A 7433-nucleotide genomic window follows, 5' to 3' on the forward strand; every position below is an offset into this window, starting at 1 on the left:
TCCTGTTATTTAAGAAGAGGTTCTTAGAAGTGAGACTTCATTGATTGTAAGAATGAAAGTTTCTTACAACTGAGAATTCAATGACTGTGTTAGTTTTCTATTACTTGTTGACCTGAAACAAATAGACTGCCAGTTATTTCTCTGGCAAAGATGGGTTTATTACAGATCAGCAGAGAACTGCAGTTGAGAGTCTGCAACCATGTTGAGCCACGTGCAAGTTCTGGCACGGCAAGGGAAGGAGACTGCTTTTATAGAGAAGAAAAGGAAGCTGGAAGAGCTACTGGAAACAAAGAGTCTGTGGCTTTTCATGGTCTGAGTCCTTGCCAGAAAAGAAGAGTCTTTCCTCTTCCTGTTGGGCCCTGCTATCATCACAAGGTATGAGAGTTTCCCCTTCTGGTCTCCCAGGTCTATTTAATTGAGGTTTCTGTTTATTAATTTTATATACTGCTTAACAAATTACCACAAATTCAGTGCCTTAAAATAACATATATTTATTATCTCACAGTTTTCATGATTCAGGAGTCTTGATATGGTCCTAACTGAATCAGAAGATCTCTGATCTTAGTCAAAGGATCAGAGATCTCAGGATCTTACGAGGCTGAGCTCTAGGTCTTGACCAGATTGTGTTCATTTCTGGAGGCAATAAGCTGTGATATTGTGATTTATAATTAAAAAAAAATATGTGTTTGGTCTCCACTCACTGTTCCTAGCACAGAGATCCTAAAACGCTTGGAACTTTCTAAATGATGGGAGCCAAAAAGTATCTTTTGTTATGTTGGTGACTTTTGAAAAGCAGCTAAGAATGGGAACTGGTTGCCAGGAGAACCAACCCTGTTATTAGAGGGTTCAAACATTCAGTCCCTGCCACTGACCTCCCGGAAGGAGAGAGGGCCTGGAGATTGAGTTCAATCACAGTGGTCAATGGCTTACTCAGTCATGCCTATGTAATGAAGCCTCCATAAAAACCCAACGGGACTGGGTTCAGAGAGCTTCTGGATTGGTAAACACATGAATATTTGGAGAGAGTGAGTGGTGCTCTCAGGGAAGGCATGGAGTTCCGTGCCCTTTCCCCGCACCTTGCCCTATTCATCTCTTCTATCTGGCTGTTTCTAAGTTATATTATTTTATAATAAAGTGGTAATCTAGTAAGTAAATGTTTCTCTGAACCACTCTAGCAAATTAATCGAACCTAAGGAGAAGGTTATGGGACCCTCTGATTTATAGCCAGTGAGTCAGAAGCACAGGTGACAACCTGGGCTTGCAGTTAGCATCGGAAGTGGGGGCAGTCTTGTGGGACTGAGCCCTTAACCTGTGGAGTCTGATGTTATCTCCAGATAAATAATGTCACAGTTGAGTTGAAGTGTAGGACACCCAGCTGGTGTCAGAGAATTGTTTGGTGTTGTGGGAAATCCCCACCACACATTGGAAATGGTACTAGAATCATTTTACGAACTCATGTGGTTATAGGAAGAAATCTGTTGCTTGCAATTATAGGACTGTGGCTCCCCACTTTCCTGCTCACCATCTGCTGGAGGCCACATTCACCTCCTAGAGGACCATGCAGTTCCTTGTTACCTTGCTTACAGGCCCCATCACAACATGGCAGTTTATTTCTTCAAAGCCAGCAGGAAAATACCTCATTCCCATCAGCTAAAACAGTCTTATATAAAGTAGCATAACACCTTTGCCATATAGCATAACTTAACGAAGGGAGTCCTTTGCCATACTCTGTTGACTAGAAGAAAGTCATAGGTTCTGCCAGCTTTCAAGGGGAGGAGATTATACAAAGGCTCGACTCATTGGGGGACATTCTAGAATTCTGCATATGACAATGACTAAATAAAGAAGCATCTTAAGCATCAACTATGCCTTAGAAGGAAACATGGTAAATGGAAAACAAAATCAAGAATTTGAATAATTTTATCACTATGAAAAAATTCAGGAAGAGGAGGGAAAAAGCTCCTCAAAATGAATTTCAGAAAGTGTTATTCAAAAGGCCAGCTGAGTCATAGCTTGATGAAAATATTAAAAATGTATACAGTTTTCTGATGCGGCAGATATTATCTTTGGGGATTTTTTGACTATACGTAACATCTGTTAATATACTCTATTTAAATTTTATAATGTTGGACGATGACCAGTTGGGTGAGAACTGAGAAGGTTGCCTTTGATGATTCGTATTAGCAATGCTTTTGATTTTGTAAGAAATGATTAGATCACCATCTGCTAGCATTCACAATTTAAAGCAGTAGGAGTTAAAAATTGCACTTGATTTCTGAGGAAGGTTTTTCTGCTTCACTTACTATCAAGAGAATGGATCACTAATAATAACTATTGGTCATAGGACAGACCCAGCCTTGAGTCCTTTCCCATTCAGCAACACCAATGCATTTCATATATGATCTCCAGATTTTATGGAATGAGATGATTGAACAAGTGACCCTCTCTACTATTGTCTAGATACTGCACTTACTGGAAAGGCAATATTAAGCTTGAAAGTAAGTTATCTACAAATTGAATCCCCATGTTCGTATGTGAAAGGCAGAATGTGAATCACCCATGTTGTAATGGTGGGGTGATTGACACATTAGCAGTTGATTAGGCTCTGGTTAATCCTAGATAACCTAAAGTTAGTCATATAATCATATAATTAAGGTTTCTAATATTTTCAACTTGCATCCCTTAGGCTCTCTGTTATATGGTTTGTCTAGCCTCTTAACTTGAAGCATCTTCTATAAAGAAGTAACTATCAGAGAAAGAAGTAAACTTTTTGCATATATATGACATGTGATATATATTACAATCAATTTAAGCAGGTAGTCTGTTAGCTGCCAGGCCTTTTCTACCTGTAAATGTCTCACAGATGTCTTACAAGGTTATGGACATTCAAGGATTCCTAAGCATTAGACTTATTGTGATTTTAATGGGATGCTGTTAGAGAATTTATATTCCATATCACACGATTAAAAGCTCCTTCCTTTGGCCTTAGGGAAGGTAAAATCAAAGTTAGATTCTTTTTGATGGCTCTTGTATTGAATATATTGAAACCAACTGTCAGATGATGTTCTTTGCAATATGACCCTGAATGTGCAGCCACTAGTTTCTTCTTGTACAATCTGGTTTGAATTCAGAACAGAGTCCTGTGCCTAAACACATGGAAAGAGTTGGCTACTGTCTCATTCTGGCACAATTACAAATTCAGTAACTTTAACAAAATGAATGTTTTGTTTTTGTTTGATTTTTTACACTTAATTAATTTAATTCTGTGAAAGGATTCACATGGCTTAAAAATGAACAACCATAAACAGAATGAAAATTCTCCCTTCCACTCCTGTACCTAGTTCCTACCTCACATTTCACATTTAACCATTGCTAATTTTTTTATTATATATTTTTCCATGCCACTATGCATTGGCTCAATTTCTGCATTTCTATCCTGTTGCATTGGTCTGTCTGTAAGTTCATGTAACAACACGACTGTGTTTAATTTTAGGGCTTTATATTAAATTTTAATACCTAGTAGGGCTGGTTTCTCCTGCTTGCTCTTCTTTTTCAATATTTTATGATTATTATTTGCTTATTTTTCCACATGAACTCTAGAATCAGCATGTCTAGTTAAAATCCTGTTGGTATTTTAAATGGATTACATATTTATGAGTTGACTTAGGGAACACTGATATTTTGATGATATTGTCATTGTCTACAGAAGCATGCTAAAGTCGTGGATGATAGATTTGCTGATAGTGCTAAAGGACAAGTGAAATAAAATTTCCAAGTATCCGGTTTAGGTTTCTGGGCAGATGTGGACTTGCAACCAAACAAGTTATAGAGTATAAAAAATAATCAACACTTTGTATGTATGTATGTGTGTGTGTTGGGGAGGGGAAAAAGCAGGTTACTAAATTCACTCAGTTTTTACTTTTATTTGGAAATAATTTCAAACATTGAGACAAGTTACAAGAATAGTATAAGGAATACCTGCATCCCCTTGCCCCTACTCTCTCTCTCTCTGTTCTTTGTCACACACACACACACACACACACACACACACACACTTTTTCTGAACCACTGGGAAGTAAATATTTGTCTGTAGTTGCTAAGAATGAGATGTCCAACTGTGTTCTGACTTTTTCAGTTTATCCAATCATGTATTTTTAGTTGGGAACAGTTCCTCAGCCTTTCTTTGTCTTTTAAGGTGTTTACAGCTTTGAAGAAGGCAGGGCTTTAAAAATAATAATCTTCTTCATTTTGAGTTTGCCTCTTGTTTCCTGATGATTAGATTCGGGTTATGCAACCTGGGGTGGACTACTATATAAATGATATGTCCTTCCTAGAGTGTCACATCCCTAGACACACAATGTACATCTGCATCTTAGCGGTGTTGCTACTTTTATCATTTAGATGAAATGTTACTAATTTCTCAATGGTACAGTTATTATTCTTTTCTTGCAAATAATAGGTAATCTGTGGGAAGACATTTTAAGACCATGAAAATATCCTATTCCTGCCTGATCAAGCTGGCCCTTCCAGATTTAGTACCTATTGATAATTTTTGCCTGTATCAATCTTTACTATGATGACTGCAAATGATGATTTTTCTAACTGTAGCAATCCCTGTAACTTTATCAGGGATTATCTCAGTCTTCATCTGTTTATTTATTTATTATTATGATAATGGCTACTTATTTCTTTAGTGGTTTGTAATCCAGTGATGAATTCATTTTAGTCATAATGTTGGGGTGCCTCTGTTGGAACTGTGCTTCTGTTTCCTTCCTATTAACTTTCTTTCTTTCTACACACACATCCTCTCTCTCATACACACAGACTCCTAGTCCAGAACTCTGTTTACAGAAGTCACTTACTAAAGACTGAATAAATGCCCAAATGGCTTGAGGGTGCTGGCAATGACATTTGTAGCTTCAAGCCATAGACATGGTGAAGTTACCCTCTATGGATAACTAGTCACCACCAAAATAAAACATTGGAAGTTTAATATGGATCCTTGTGATAATTGTTTAGAACAGTGTTTATGGAGAAGCAACATTTTTATTTTAAGTATACTTCAAAGGCTATCTTTATGAAAGACCCAAATTGTAGCATGTAATTAATTGTGCATTTACCTTAAACCTCAAAATTGAATCTTTGCTCATACTGTGTATGAAATGTCACATAGCTAAGTTTGGTTTCAGTTTCTTTTACTACTCTGTAGTGTCTAATGCTCCTTCTATTGCAATATTGTTTTTTAATGTAAAACTTACTCTGATTCTCATTTTCCACCTGAATCTCCCTGGTTTGTTTCTCCCATGGTACTCTCTAAAGCAATAGGAACAGATAATACTTTTCCTGATAACCTCAAAGTCAATATAGGACCTTGGCTTTGAAGACAGCACATTGTTGGTGGATAAAAAGCAAGTCTCTCTTTTCAGTTCATTTTCAAGAATATGAGTTTTTCCTAGATCATAGACATTACTTGCACAGGCTCTTGAGAGTTCAGAAGTCCTCTAGGAAACTCTGTGTTTATGAATATGTATATACAAACACACATCTCTCTATGCCTTGCTATATATCTGTTCATATAGGATACACACAGATATGTTTTTTTTTTCTCTCCATCTACTTCATTTGTTATTTCCAAGGTGACTGAGTGGCAGAAGGAGTATTTCAGCTTCAATTAAGTCCCCCCCTTTTTTTTTGGTTATAACATTTCCCCTCTTCTATCCTAGCACAGTTTGTGGGGGAAGGTGTTCTCTAAAGACATTAGCTGTTGGTAGTTGTTGTCTTAAGAGATTTCTGAGTCCCTGTTCAGGGATTTTAATTCACTCTGTCTCTAGCTTCTAAAACTAGCCTCTCCTGACATTTTTTGTGTTCTGTATTTCACTGAGGAAACATCATCTGATCCAATATCTGCTGCAAACTTCAGGTTTGGAATAAAGCTTTTTATACACACATACATGCACATGCGCACACATAGGTGGAGGTAGTTTTAGAGGAAATCACTGGCAAAAAAAAAATTCTTAGCTTTGGGTCCAGCTTGATGTAAACACAGATTAATGTGGTTTAAGAGTCACCTCTTTATAAATAGGTGGGAATACCAGTTAGGAATAACATATAAGCTGATATAGTTGGTGATGACATTATTCTAGACAGTTTTTACCATCATTATTTTAAGATATAGTGAAAAGGTAAAGATACTCAATAAAGAGGCTAACATATCAGAATTAGGAATGTTTCCTAAATGCAACATCAAGAAAAAAGGAGTTCAATTTGCTCTCTCTCCCTCCAACTTTTCACAACTTTGCTCTCCATTTTCCATTTATATTTTGGGTATATTTGAAAATAATATTTGATAAAGCTTAAAGATGAAGTTTCCTAATACCAGACAAAAGGATTAGTTTCTTTAAACCTAATTTTGGTGCTGTGTCCCCCCTCTCTTTTTTTCTTTATACCAATACAACACGTTTTTCTATAGTATATTTTTGGTCAGTTGAGCATTCAGGACCAAACATCAAGTGTACTGTATCATCTTTTTTTCTCGGAACTTAATTCTTTTTCAAAGAAAAACTGAGTGTCATGGCAGTTTCACCATTTGAAAATGTATCCTTTACTTAAATTTCAAAGTAGTCTCTTGTTCTCCAATTTATTCTTACTCTTGTTACCACTGCCATCTCACCTTCTGTCCTAACCACTTTATGTTTAATCTATATGTTTCTGGACTTTATTATCTTTACTTGAATATGTTTTCTTAGAAGACCTTGAAAGTGTTAATCTGACTTAGTTTGCACGTGATGTTATGCTGAGAGAGGCAGTGTCATCCAGGATAAAGCATACAGGCCCTGGAGAATTAGAAAGAGCTGCATTCACAGCCTGAGCCTGCCACTGACTAGCTGTGTTTTTATATACAAATAACTATGGCTTCATTGTTTACATAGTATAAACAATTATATATTTCTTCAAATAGTCATTGTGTAGGTTAAACTAAATAAGATAACACATGTAAACATCCAGTGCAGGTCTAGCAAATAGGCAGTACTTGGAATATGGTAGTTGCTATTATTTTTATTATTACTGTTGTTTTTTTGTTTGGGAGGGGTTATTTTTATTTGTTTGTTTTTTAGATTGTGAGACTAGGGAGAACGAATCAATCAGCCTACTCTACTGCTTGATATAAGGCGTGGCAAACAGATTTCAATTTTGTCCCTGATTGCATCCAAGGGCTAGGAAAATTTACAAATCTTTCTTTCTCTCTGTATGGAAGAAAAACTCATCTACGTAGGGAGTAGGGATGGCTATTAGCTGATTCGTTTTCTCCAAAGATGTTGACCTTACAGTAATCTGTAAATACTAGGTGGTAGTGGTTATTTATTTTTTTCAAATGAAATTTTTAGGATTTTAATGAATCAGTTACAAGTCCTATGTGTTCACGTGACTGTATA

This window comes from Mesoplodon densirostris, chromosome X (assembly GCF_025265405.1).
Source record: "Mesoplodon densirostris isolate mMesDen1 chromosome X, mMesDen1 primary haplotype, whole genome shotgun sequence".
Lineage (NCBI taxonomy): Eukaryota > Metazoa > Chordata > Mammalia > Artiodactyla > Ziphiidae > Mesoplodon > Mesoplodon densirostris.